Here is a 13,169-nt window from a genome sequence, read left to right as displayed (position 1 = left end):
TTGATAAGATTTTAACGATTCCGATTCCATTTTCGATTCTGTTTAACGATTCGATTCTTTATCGATTCTTTTTTTTTTTTTAAAAAAGGAGAACACTAAGGTCGATTAGCTCAGAGCTTTGTTTTATATCTTCTCTTTGAACAAGATAGAAATTTAGGAGTAACATGGCCTTACAAACCCAACAGTGAGATCTTGAGAGATCCAGCCTACGGCTCTTCAATGGGGTGTCACAGGGTCCCCAGGAAAAAAAATTGTAAATGTAAAATAATAAAATAAATATTCTTGTGAGACATATCACATATTGACGGGGTCGGGTTATGTTAAAAAGTATAAATTGTTATACTTTGTTCATTGGTTCAAAGGTACCCCACACTTCTTTTTTTGTTTGCTTGTTTGTTCTGGTGTATTTTTCATTTGAACTGTTACTCTGCCAGAGTACTCATATTTACAAGATGGCATTGAACGCCCCATTGGTGTATCAGGAAAACTATTTTGTACGTATGTTCCTTGAAGGGGATTGAAGTCGTTCTTTTTTCCACCGCAGCGAAGGGCTAGGAGTAGGAGAGGAGCTGCTGTATGTTTTTGTTATCGAATCGATCTGATTGTGAAATAAAGCATATGCAGTGAGAAAGCAACTCCAGGAGTCATCCCTGCCTTAAAGCTGCAACATTCTTCTGTAGCAATAACAAAGTATAACATAAATTGTTCTGTGGCAATTACACAAGAATATCCAGTAATGTCCCTGCCTACAATTAAACACATTCACTTACCAAAAATCGGGGGCATCTGCTGTGGCAAATGGGTGCAAGCCTTTGACCACAAACTTAGACACTGCTCGGTGACATTCGTCTATCCTGGCCTGAAAGGAGACGCTACCGGTAGACTGCAGCGAGAACTGCCAGCGAGCGCCAGCCAGACTCTGTCTGTCTCTCTCATCATGGTCACCTACATGTACAGTAATGGCAGGTCTTGTAATAAGGCAGATTGCGCTAACATAATATGCACTGTTAGTTGATTATTTACCTGCCGCATTAACGGGAGAGGACGTGCAAACGTTAGCGCTGCTGCTGGGTTGAGAGTCACGAGTCCGGAGCGGAATTAAAAACGCGTGTCATCGCGTGTTTTGTGAGCAAATGCTTTTGCATATTCGTAGTGTTTCCTCCCTTAAATGAAATATCTACTTTGCAAGTTGCCCTGTTGTCATCGGTTCTCATAAAGTATAATCAAACTTTTGAGCGTTTGAGCCGCTTAGGCGCCGTGTTTCCTGCCAGGTAAATGACGCTCCGCAACGTGGTGACGTCATTCGGGGCGACTGGAATCGATAAGGGAATCGTTTGCAAAAATGGCAAACGATTCCAAGGAATTGAAACAGTGGGAACCGGTTCCCATCCCTACCAATGAGTCTATGGTGCTCTATGGCCACGTCATAACAATAAGGACTTTTTCAATTGGATTCAGGTCTGGAGAACATGAGGACCAGTCAGTGGCATTGATCCTAGCTGAAGTGGTTATTATTATATTTACATGCTTCCATCTCCCGTTTCTGCTCGACAACTCATACTTTTCCACTCTCCTTTTTCTCCCTCCCTCGCTCACAGACACATAACGGGTATGGCAGTCCATTCTCCCTGCACGGACTACACTGCCTATGAGGCTACATTCTTTAGGGCTATGCCTGTAGCATTTTGCCTATTAGCTTAGCACAACAACAACAACAAAAAGGCGCTCTCTCACCCAGGAAACACACAGTCGCAGAAGAGCGGGGCCACCCTGTAACCATGGCAACCGTAACGCTGCCGCCTGGAACAACAGAACGTAGCTGTCAAACAAAACCCAAACAGTCCTGACCCGCGACAATATGAAACAGGGAAATACCGCCGTGTAATCCATTTATTTCAACAAAGTAACTGTATTCTAAATACCACCTTTTTAAACTGTAACTGTAACGGAATACAGTTACTCATATTTTGTATTTTAAATACGTAACGGCGGTACATGTATTCCGTTACTCCCCAACACTGCATCCTGAAAGCTAACAATTCTCAGGGTGCCATTGGCTAGTTAGTGGAGTGGAGCCTGAGGTGAACAGTTTGGTCAGAAACATGTGCATTAACTACTGAAAATAATTTTGTATGGGTCTAGCAGTCCTGTTTCTCCCTGCCTGAAGAAACAGAGCTGGTGATAATCCTGGGTTGATGCCCTTTTATGATCATACCCAACTTTCCATATGATTGTGCCCATCTTTTGGATCTTTTGGAGACTACGGTAAGGGACACTCAGGAAGGATAAAAGGAAAGCAGCAGTTGTTAGCCACCACCTGCAAAACCATTTTTGGGAATATCTTATTGTTGCTTCTCCAGTGTACCTGTTATCACTAACATTTGCTACAATACACTTATGCTTGATAACAGGACAACTATCAGTAAACAACGCAAACAATTTCCAGCATTTATATTTTCATCAGTAATTGGCTGTAGCGCAGGAAGCACAGCAGGTCACCTACTAATCGGAAGGTTGGTGGTTTGATCCCCATCTGCTCCAGTCTGCATGCTGGAGCAGACCTAATATCCTTGTGCAATCTCTGACTGTATGAATGCATGAGAATGTTAGATAGAAAAAGCATAGAAAAAAGTGCCTGTATGAATACGTGAATGAGGCAATTTGTGTAAACCGCTCAGATAGAGTAGAAAAGCAGTATATAAGAAAAAAATTCTAGTATTGGGAATTAAATAAAAATTACTTTCTAATTAAATTAAGACTGCTTATTGCTGTTGCAAAAAATGTTAGCACTACTTTTTTGGTAATATGAATAACCAGATTCAGTTTTATTCATCAGTGCAGGTGCACAAAAAATGCTTGTCTCTTGTGAATATGTAGCTTTTTCATTACAATGATTGAAGGTGAATCTGTGAAAGTTTATTCTGCAAAATGGCCACAAATTCCTTTTGGGTAATTATGTCAAACTGAGTGAAAGTACCCTGATGTCAAAAAGCCATGAGTGTAACTGTCATTCAGTATCATATAAATTAAAATCTTTTGTACCCAATGTACCCAACAGATTGTAATAAATTTCTTTTATCAATAGTTACAACTAGGACATTTAAGAAGCAGAGAAGTATGTTGAGGGAAAACATGGGGAAGGAAAAAGAGGAGGTGTATACGAAAGGCGACAAGAAAAGAACAGAGGTTTATATTAAACAGGCTCACATACATAAAAGGAGGCTCCAGGTATCTTGAATAGCAACCACGTCTGTGACGCTGAATTCAGTAACTTAACACCCGTCAGATGCTACTTCCTGAGCCTCTGATTGTCTGTGGCTTATGCTTAAACATGCTGTTGTGTGGAAATAAACATGTGAGGACAGTGTCTTAAATGTCATCTTGATTTCTGTGATTTGGGTGGTGGAAAACCAAAACTCCTTTAATTAAAGTGTTAATTGTATATATATTTTTAAATTAAAAATATGATTATGATCTACTGAATAATAATAAATTATTTTATTTCTCATGTGTTCAAACATTTTATATCACATGCAATCAAAATACACAGATTAACTTATTTACAGAAATTGTTTGCAACTCATATCCAGTAATCCTACAATCTGATTACTGTTAAAATTAGGTAATTTAAGGGGCAGGTGTAAGTAGTGCAGCAAATGTCTCAGGCAGTAGAAGAAAACAGAAAACTGTAGCATTCAATGGAGTTTTCTACACCTACCTATGCTGGCACTCATTTAATGGGTTAATGCATACACTGTATATAATAAAAGGAAGATTTTTTTAACCTCCCTTCTCTTTCAACTTTTGTTCGATGTATCTAATCAGTCTTTATTGCCAGATTATTGATCAACAGACATGTATCTGTATTTATTTGTTTGTTCTAGAGCCTTTTTTCACTGATTTTAGAAAATATTCAAATAAAAAGACTCTGGACATCAGATTTTCTTGAGCTATAAGCCACCATCATTCAAATGAAGAACAAAGCTATTTGGGAATACAACGTGTCCCATCTCGGTATTATGCATGAGAAAAGAAATGTCTTGGTTTCTGATGACCGGTATCTTTTTACAACAACCTACGCAAGACTCAAATGTCTTTTTCTTTATTCATGGCCTGATCAGGCTTTATAAAGAAGTCAGCATAACACAATAGCAAGAAAAACTTGAAGACGACAGATAGAATGGGCATGACTGGTAATGTATCAAAAAAAGCCCCAATTTTTTGTAATTTTCTTTTCTGCTTTTCTTTGTAATTGCATTGATAGAAATGTATAAAATATATATAAATAACATATTTGACATATAAATGCTCATATTTGTTTTTACTTGTTGACGTTTGTTCCATCTGTACATACCATATGCGTCTTCAGTCATCCAGCGAGGTGTGTGGGGTCTACTGCTCTGGCCCTATATTCTTACTGTAAGCATGCCACTAGACTGTAAAGAAGAGCCGGGCAGCCTTACTCGCTGCCCCTCCATCTCACAAGAGAAACTTCTTGACAGAGTCATCCATCATGCTGAGCTCATCTACCGTGTCTCAGAAGAATCGTGTTCTTTATTTGTGAGTAACTCCAAAATAAATCTTTGCTCTTTCACTTTTTAATGTAAAAAAAAAAAAACAAGAGCAAACAAAGCAAACAAAAAAAAATCCAAACTAGTTTTGATTGTTCACCAGTGCTTCTGTATTCACATGCTTGAAAAGAATATTGGCGGAGCCTAGAATGAGTTATAGCTCTAAATCACTTCTCACACTAAGATGACTTAGTGCAGAATTATTTTGTCACTAGAAAGAGACTGTTTTCTGAAAAAAAAAAAAAGGGGCTATACCATACTTATATATATATATTTATATATATATTTTTATATATATAGAGAGAGAGAGAGAAGAGAGAGAGAGAAGAAGAGAGAGAGAGAGAAGAGAGAGAGAGAGGAGAGATGAATGCAAAATAAGCACTCTGAAAAGCAATGCTATAAAAACATAGCCCTAGGCAAAGGCCACAGTGATAGCAATGCAATGTTTTTTTTTTCATTTGAAAAGAAGTTTGGTATTACTTTTTATACAGAACATAAGTGCAATAAAACTAAGACATCAAGGTGGGAATGATACTATTTATTTGCATGACAGAGGTAAAAAGCCATTGCTCACCAGTAAACATCTTAGTCCTTTAAATCTACATTTTTTAATAATTTGGTAAATGTGAAGCTTTGAACTTTGTTGGCTGTTTGACGATAATGCCAGACCTGTGAAACTTTTAGATACTGAGTATTCGTTGCATGACCATTCCCACACTGCCAGTGTTCAGAGCAATCTTCTCTCTCTTCTGAGTAAAAGATATATTTAACTGAAGAAGCAGGTCTACAATGGGGTAATATGTCTGTGATAATGATACACTGCAACAGTAAAAGCACAGGTTTGGCAGTCTGTTAAATATCCTTCACTTTGTGGCTGCACAGTCAAAATGATCTTTGAAACGAGACTTTTCTAAAAAATATGCTGCACAGGATCTACAGCGAAGAGTTTGCTAGAGAACAAAATGTCTCTGTGGGGTTTTCTCTTGTGGTAAAGATTTTGTCATTGCTTTCCTGATTGATCTTTTTATATAAATGGTTGAATATCTGTTACCCCTTCTTCTGTAGACAGTAGTTCTTAGGGGTTCGGATTAGGCCGTAACTATTTTGTCATACTGGCTGAAAACAAACCGAATTCATAAGCAAATATAGAAGGTAATACTGGTGTGTATGCCTATCATTTTAAATGTGAAAATTAAAAAGTGCCTCTCTTTCTTTCTTTCTTTCTTTCTTTCTTTCTTTCTTTCTTTCTTTCTCTCTCTTTCTTTCTTTCTTTCTTTCTCTTTCTTTCTTTCTTTCTTTCTTTCTTTCTTTCTTCTTTCTTTCTTTTTTACCACCATTTCTGCACGGGCTATAGGAAGAGATGTTCATCCCACTCCCTTTGCGACTTCAGAGTAACCAGGCTGGCTTTGCATGTATCACCAAAACATTACCGATCCCCAGCTCCAAAAGTGAAATTGAACAGATATCTGTAAGCACACTATGGCTGAATACCACTGTTGTTTCTTTTTTTTTTTCTTCGCTAACATCATAATGTGTAAAAACTGCTTTTATTTGCTTGTTCACGCCTTTGCTTTTATGTATTGATGCATATATATTACGTGCTTATAGAGGCACTTGCATGTTTTTGTGGATTTGAATGGGTTCAACAATCTGTCTGCTTCTCGCACATATGTGAGTGAGAGTGTGGAGGATTTGGAGTGTTGTTAATGCATTATTAGTGTTGTTGCACATGCATATCCTTGAGCTCAGTTAACCCTCCCCTTCTTTTGCAGTTTGATACATTATGTGATGTTTGCAGTAATTGCATTACAAGAGGTTTTGACTGCTGTCTAGCAGTCAAGACAAATACCAGCTTGGTCAGTAGGGTGGAAACTAGACTGAGCTGCTTAGCAGGCCTGTGAAGGGTGAATTGGCTGCTCTGCAATAATCACCCTTCAACTAACAAAGGCCATAGTATATAGCAGCAATTCCTTCACAGGATCATTTTTAGCAATATTGAAACTGCTGGTTAAAAGTTATGTCATCACATAACAGTAAATGTGATCTTTGAAAGAGCATATACTGCAACCTCCCATTTTATGAGTAATTTCTCCTCTGCTCTTTCTGTTGGAATATTGCCTGCTCTGCCATTTAATGGCCATTTGTATGGTGGTCATTTGCACATACTTTAGACTCTCTTCTGCTTAGGGAGATTTAAGGAGGCTCACATGCCATTTTAGGCTACTTTTGTGCTGAATGTTTTTGTAGTTAATGATCCATTTCTTAAAAGAAGTACTATATATATATATATATACACATATATATATATATATATATATATATATATATATATATATATATATATAAATATATATAGACACACACACACACACACACAACCACACATACACTTTCTCTCTTTCTTTGAGGCGGACTGTAAAGCATTTCTGTCCTGCAGGATAAATGGTTGCTCCACTCTGTGCTGATGCTGTTCAGTCATGGATCGAGCCCTTGGTCTACCTGCAGACGACACTGGATCACTACGATCATGCTCCTGAAATGCTGGTCAACAAGACAAAATGGGTTTCTGAGAAACTGGTCAGTCTGGAGCAAGGGGTGGTTGCCCTCATTAAGAAGGTGGGTCAAATCACATATCACTCACACACAAGGTTATTTTTTTAATCCCTGAGGAATTTCTATAGGGATTAATAAATATATAGATAATAAAGATATCTATGCTGGGGTCTATGCTCTATGCAAAGATTCCCCTGAGAAAATCCAGTACATAACAGCAGGGTGCAAGATTGCGTTATGCCATAACCAAGCTGCTGGTGTAATCCACATTAACATCATGCAGAGTACGGCCTGGAAGTCCCAAGGTAAGAATAACCAAGCTAAGAAGGAATGACACCTATGATCTCTGTCCAGAAGAGCGCAATCTTCAAAACAATTATTTTTTTATATCCTTTTGTTTGTCTTTTTTCTGACTATTTCTATATGCTTGCTACACAGATGTTGGATGAGGGGACATTTACTACAACCTACAATGAACAAGGCCTATTTCAGTATGATACTCTGCCAGATATGCTGGAATCTGTTATGAGAGACTATACCTTACTCAGCTGCTTTAAAAAGGATGCTCATAAGATGGAGACTTTCCTCAAGCTTCTTAAGTGTCGTCAAGCTGACAAATACAACTGTGCATAAAATATAAACTGCAGCTAATAAATAATACAGTGCTTAGCTTTAAATTAATTCTTAAGGTTGGTAGTGTGCACTTTAAGATATGACCATGCCTTAGGCGAATCAACCTTGCTTGTAATGCAATGCATTCCTTATTGATTGTTTTGGAACACCTTCACACAAAAGTAGATGTAATGCTTTGCCCTTTCTTCAACATACTGCATTTTATATTCTTTCCCTGCTTAGTTGGTATTTTAACCTTGCAAAAGAAAGAGAGAGCAAACTCCCAAAAGATTATTTGTGTGTCGAGTTGTCAAAAAAATCTGCATATCCTGCCATTGATTTCCATTTCCTTTGTTCCTGACTGGGGTTTCTATTCCTTGCTGGGTCTCGCAGTGTTGTGACTATTCTCACAGCCCCTAGAGTACTGAGTGAAACTCTCATTTTTTTAATGGAGCTGGTTTTACTTCTGCGTTAGAGAAATGAAACACTTTCACCAAAAATGGGAGTCAAACAGAGAGCAATCACTATTAAAAAAAGAGAGAGAGATTTTTGATTAGCAAAAGAGCGGATGAGACGGAGACAAAATAAATAACAGTCGAATTGAAAGCTGGCGCTCTTGAAGGAAACAGGAATTATTCTGTGCCTAAATGTGTATAATTTAACATGGATCTAACATATATAAAGAAATGTGCCTTATTCACTTCAATTGTTCTGGGAATAAAACATTGAAATCTATATTCTTAGACGTTATGAATCCAGAGAATAAAGATTACCTTTCTCTTGTGAACAAAAGAACCCAATAGTGTACTGTCACAGCTTTTCTTCTGTTCATTTAAGAAACCAATAAAGCAAGACAAAAAGCATAAAAAAACATTGTTTTTAATGTGGTCGTTTGTGTGCTATTTTTTTGAGAGAGTGCATTAGACGTGGATGTGTGGCTCATCGGTTTTTACAGTCAATTCCCTGTTATGCCTCTCTTTCTGTCTTAACCCGATGGCCACGCTTCAGCACGTAAAACTCAGTCATTCACTCGTGAGGCATCAGTGTAGCGTGCTCGTTCTAGCTGGGTCCAAATGTAAAACTGCACCACAAAACTCAAAAATACATTGCACGTGCCATTTCCTCCACATAAAATGGTACTCAAGAAGGAAGATTTGTACCTCGTATATTTCCATCTGTGTGCATTGAGGAAAAGTCAAGTCAGAATTTATGGAGGAAAAAAAATAGATCATACAGAGCATAAAACAAATTGATTTGGTCCCTTCTTTATATAAAACATTTTGTTAATTGTCAGCTTAAATAGCTACTGTTGCATGTGATGCTGTAGAACTGGTGAAATTTATTTCAGCCTGTTAATAACGCAGTCGACATACCATTTTCCATCTGTGAATCTTTGTCTCGTTCTTGATTGCAACCAATTCCAGCCAAAGCCTGTGTGGCCCAAAATAGACAGTGCTCATCCCTTGTAGCCTTGAATAAGAAGCAGTGGAGGGCAGCAGAGGAGATAAACCTCTTGTTGTTGCCCTCATCCTTTCCTTTCTTTCTTTTCCCCCCCTTTTTTTTATTTTACCCCTGCCTGTTACCTTTGCTTTTAACTTAAAATCTTGCATTACCTCTTTCTTTTTTCCATTTAGTCTTTCTGTTTTTTGTTCTGTTCTTGATTGCAGAACAGATACTAACTCACTGCCTTTTATCAACTTCTCAGATTGTTTCAGGCCATCAGAGTCTCTGGATTCCAGAATGCTGTTATATTAATTTCTATGATTAACAACTTGTGGTGCAAAACACATTTTATGTGCAAACGGTAATTAATGCTTATTGAGCATTAAATATCCATCCGTGGCTAAAGAGAAGAATTGAGTCAAACTACTTTAGACATATATGACAAAATGAGCATGTACGTTTCCACCTTTGTGCCAGTATAAACCATTTTAGCCATGAATGTGCACTGACGCTGACGGCTGTTTGGTTTCAGTACATAACTTTCGCTGCTTGAGTTTGATTGAAAATGGACACTTTGTCTAGGTGCACAGTGTATGGAACTCAAGGCTGCCTTGAGATGGCAAGCGTCAAAGTTATGTCATCCAATCAGTAGTTTCTCCATTTGAATCTCATTTAGTTGAAATTAACAGTTGGAGCTCAACTCATTCAAATCTTAATCGCATCTTTATCAACATTTGATGAGTTCCAACTTATTCATGTGGCATTTAGAACATTGAAGAATGTTTAGATCCCTTTTTCTGTGGCCAGTGTAGCTCATTTCTGAAATCAAGTTTCTGCATCATGCCAACAGTCCAGATTTATGAAGAAATAAAATGATTAAAAAAGTATAATTTCTAAATGCCTGTTGCAAGACTTTTAAACCCTTTGAGTATAACCAAAACTATTTTCTTCAGAAAGCTTTTGGTTCATTTCAAATCTGTTGTGATGGTGTACACAAGAAAAACTGCACACTATGCCCTGTCCAAATATTTATGGGCCTGCCTGCTTGTGTACGCTATTAGTAGACACAGCCAAGTAGAGTTCAGATTACTGGCCAGAATTTATTCTGGACAGCAAAAAAAAAATATTAATAATAAATAAATAAAATTTAATCCAAACCACATTTGGAGGTCGTTTGAAATGCAATTCTAAGGCTGTTTCTTGGCCTGTATGCTTTAACCACTCAGACTTCAGTGTGTCTTTTTTTATCACTCTCAATGAGACATGCAATAGCAATGTTAAATGTAGATTTTTTTAAAAGTCCTTAGCAGAGTCTAAGATGCTTCTAGTAGTGGACTATGTAAAACAATCTGGAGAATAATATGCAGTAGACGGAGAGATAACTTACAAAAGCCAGTTTCCAATAGACACTTGCACTAGACTGTGCCCCACACTGCTGCTCAATATATAAATGTAATTTACACCTTTTCTGACTTGAGTAACAAACCTGTGAAATATGTCTTTTCCCCACTCAGTTCTACAAAATTCATTATGGAATAATTCATTTTTTATTGTTTCGATCAAATCCAAATTTCAAAATCTAGACTTATTTCAATAAGGAAAGCTTGCTTGGAAGAACTGAAAATGATTTCTTGACGTTAAGGATTTAATTAATAACCTTTTTGGTAATAAGACTCCAATGAACCATCATAGCGATGGCAATGAGAGCAATGACAGGGATTAGGATGTGGTTTCGGCAGTCTATGTGGATGCTGGTAGTTGTGAAGATGAAGGTTGAGGGTAAGGCAGTGATGGGGAGGAAAAGGTGGGTTGCACGAATTGTCTGAAAGGCAGCATGAAAGAAGAGCACTGAGATTTGCAGCACACAAAACAGAGGCTGATTGGGTCATAGAAGGCAGGCAAGAAAATGACTGGACAGAGTAATAATGTCAGTATTGAGTTTCACAATGTGGGGAAGAGGAAATGATTCAATCTTCCGTTTCAGATACAGTGTTCACTTCAATTCAGAGAATGTTATGTGAAGAATAGATAGATGAGCGATTACAGAATTTCCTTATAGAACTATTTCATTTCAGTTTAAAAAAAAGATTAAAATATACCATTCACAATATAAACTGCAGCTACATTTCCTCCAGGCAGCCCTGGTTTCGATTGAGTGGCTGTAGTCTTTGCAAAAGCTCTGTGCTTGTATTTTTCAAATGAAGGTGTGGACTATTTTGCAGAATGATTGGCTGTTAGCAACATACTGGAAAAGACTGGTGAATTGACAAAAGTGTTCTGAAATATTCTGAAACATTTTCTTGCTCTTCCAAAGCCTTTTCCATGGCAAAAAGGCAGGCTGTAACTAAAAAATGATATTGATTTTTTTGAAAGCTGGTGGTTCTGCTGAGTAAGGCTCATCTCTTCCATCACAACCAACTGTGGGGGTATATGGCATGGAGAGTACCAAGTGAGCCTTGGTGATGTGTGTAAGGCATGTGAACAGCTTGTGCATGACCAAAAACTAGATCCTGAGCCACCAACTCTTTTCATATTGCAGTACCAGCAGACATTACATTTGTTTCTCAGCTAATTCTTCAGCTTATATTATGATGTGCTGCTTTTATTTATTTATTGTTTTTTTTTTCTTGGAAGGCCCTCAAAAAAGAGTTGACAGTAAAAGCTCATGCACCTGCACGCAGAAAACTGACATGTCATATGTAATAACATCTAGAAGTTGAAACATCCATCAGTTAATATTGCTGCAATGCATCACAAGCCCTCCCCCCATTTTTATTATGTATTTATTTATTGTGTGGGTGTGTGCATGCCCTCACCTGTATGTACATTTGTGAAGATATGTAGGTGATCTTTCTAATATTCACACCCCTAAAAGGCCAGGACAATGGACCACCATGAGACCCAAAAACCAAACATTTAACCAAGGATGAATATACAAGCACAGACAACACCAGGCAGTGTGGTGGACCATCTCTCTCGGTACCCATCCCTACCAATGAGTCTATGGTGCTCTATGGCCACGTCATAACAATAAGGACTTTTTCAATTGGATTCAGGTCTGGAGAACATGAGGACCAGTCAGTGGCATTGATCCTATCGAGATCCCACATGCACATCCTACTGCAGCTGGAGAAACCCAGCTATCATCCTGACAGTGTTGGGAAGGTTACTTTTAAAATGTATTCCACTACAGATTACAGAATACATGCCCCAAAATGTATTTTGTAACGTATTCCGTTACGTTACTCAATGGGAGTAACGTATTCTGAATACTTTGGATTACTTAATATATTATCATACTGTTTACAACTACATGAATGTGATTTATTACTATTACTGAAGGTCCGCGGCGCTGAACCTTAGTAAAGGGACCTCTGACTAATACGGCGGGGTCTGTGTCGGCTAGTAGCCGAAAAATACCTTTACTTTGTTGTGTGGGTCAACTTTTCTTGCCAGAGACAGAGAGAGGCGTCGAAAGGCTGCTCCAACGGAACTTATTTTTTCGGAGGAAAACACGAACACGGTGTACAGTCGAGTCCTAATAGCTTACTTACAACCGGGCTCGTCAGGCACTCTTCTTGGCTGAAGTGGTTATTATTATATTTACATGCTTCCATCTCCCGTTTCTGCTCGATGTCAACTCCTACTTTTCCACTCTCCTTTTTCTCCCTCCCTCGCTCACAGACACATAACGGGTATGGCAGTCCATTCTCCCTGCACGGACTACACTGCCTATGAGGCTACATTCTTTAGGGCTATGCCTGTAGCATTTTGCCTATTAGCTTAGCACAACAACAACAACAACAACAAAAAGGCGATCTCTCACCCAGGAAACACACAGTCGCAGAAGAGCTGGGGCCACCCTGAAACCATGGCAACCGTAACGCTGCCCCCTGGAACAACGGAACGTAGCTGTCAAACAAAACCCAAACAGTCCTGACCCACAACAATATGAAACAGGGAAATACCGCCGTGTAATCCATTTATTTC

The 13,169-nt window shown here is 38.3% G+C and overlaps 1 pseudogene; it reads left to right on the top strand.

Annotated features, from left to right (window-relative positions):
- Window positions 1-4,134: 4,134 nt before the first annotated feature.
- LOC121814818 lies at window positions 4,135-8,607 on the top strand (annotated as a pseudogene).
- Window positions 8,608-13,169: the final 4,562 nt, after the last annotated feature.

Source organism: Haplochromis burtoni, unplaced genomic scaffold (assembly GCF_018398535.1).
Source record: "Haplochromis burtoni strain Fernald_Lab_line unplaced genomic scaffold, NCSU_Asbu1 Contig_88, whole genome shotgun sequence".
Taxonomy (NCBI): Eukaryota; Metazoa; Chordata; class Actinopteri; order Cichliformes; family Cichlidae; genus Haplochromis; species Haplochromis burtoni.
This window is presented reverse-complemented; position numbering and strand designations above follow the sequence as displayed.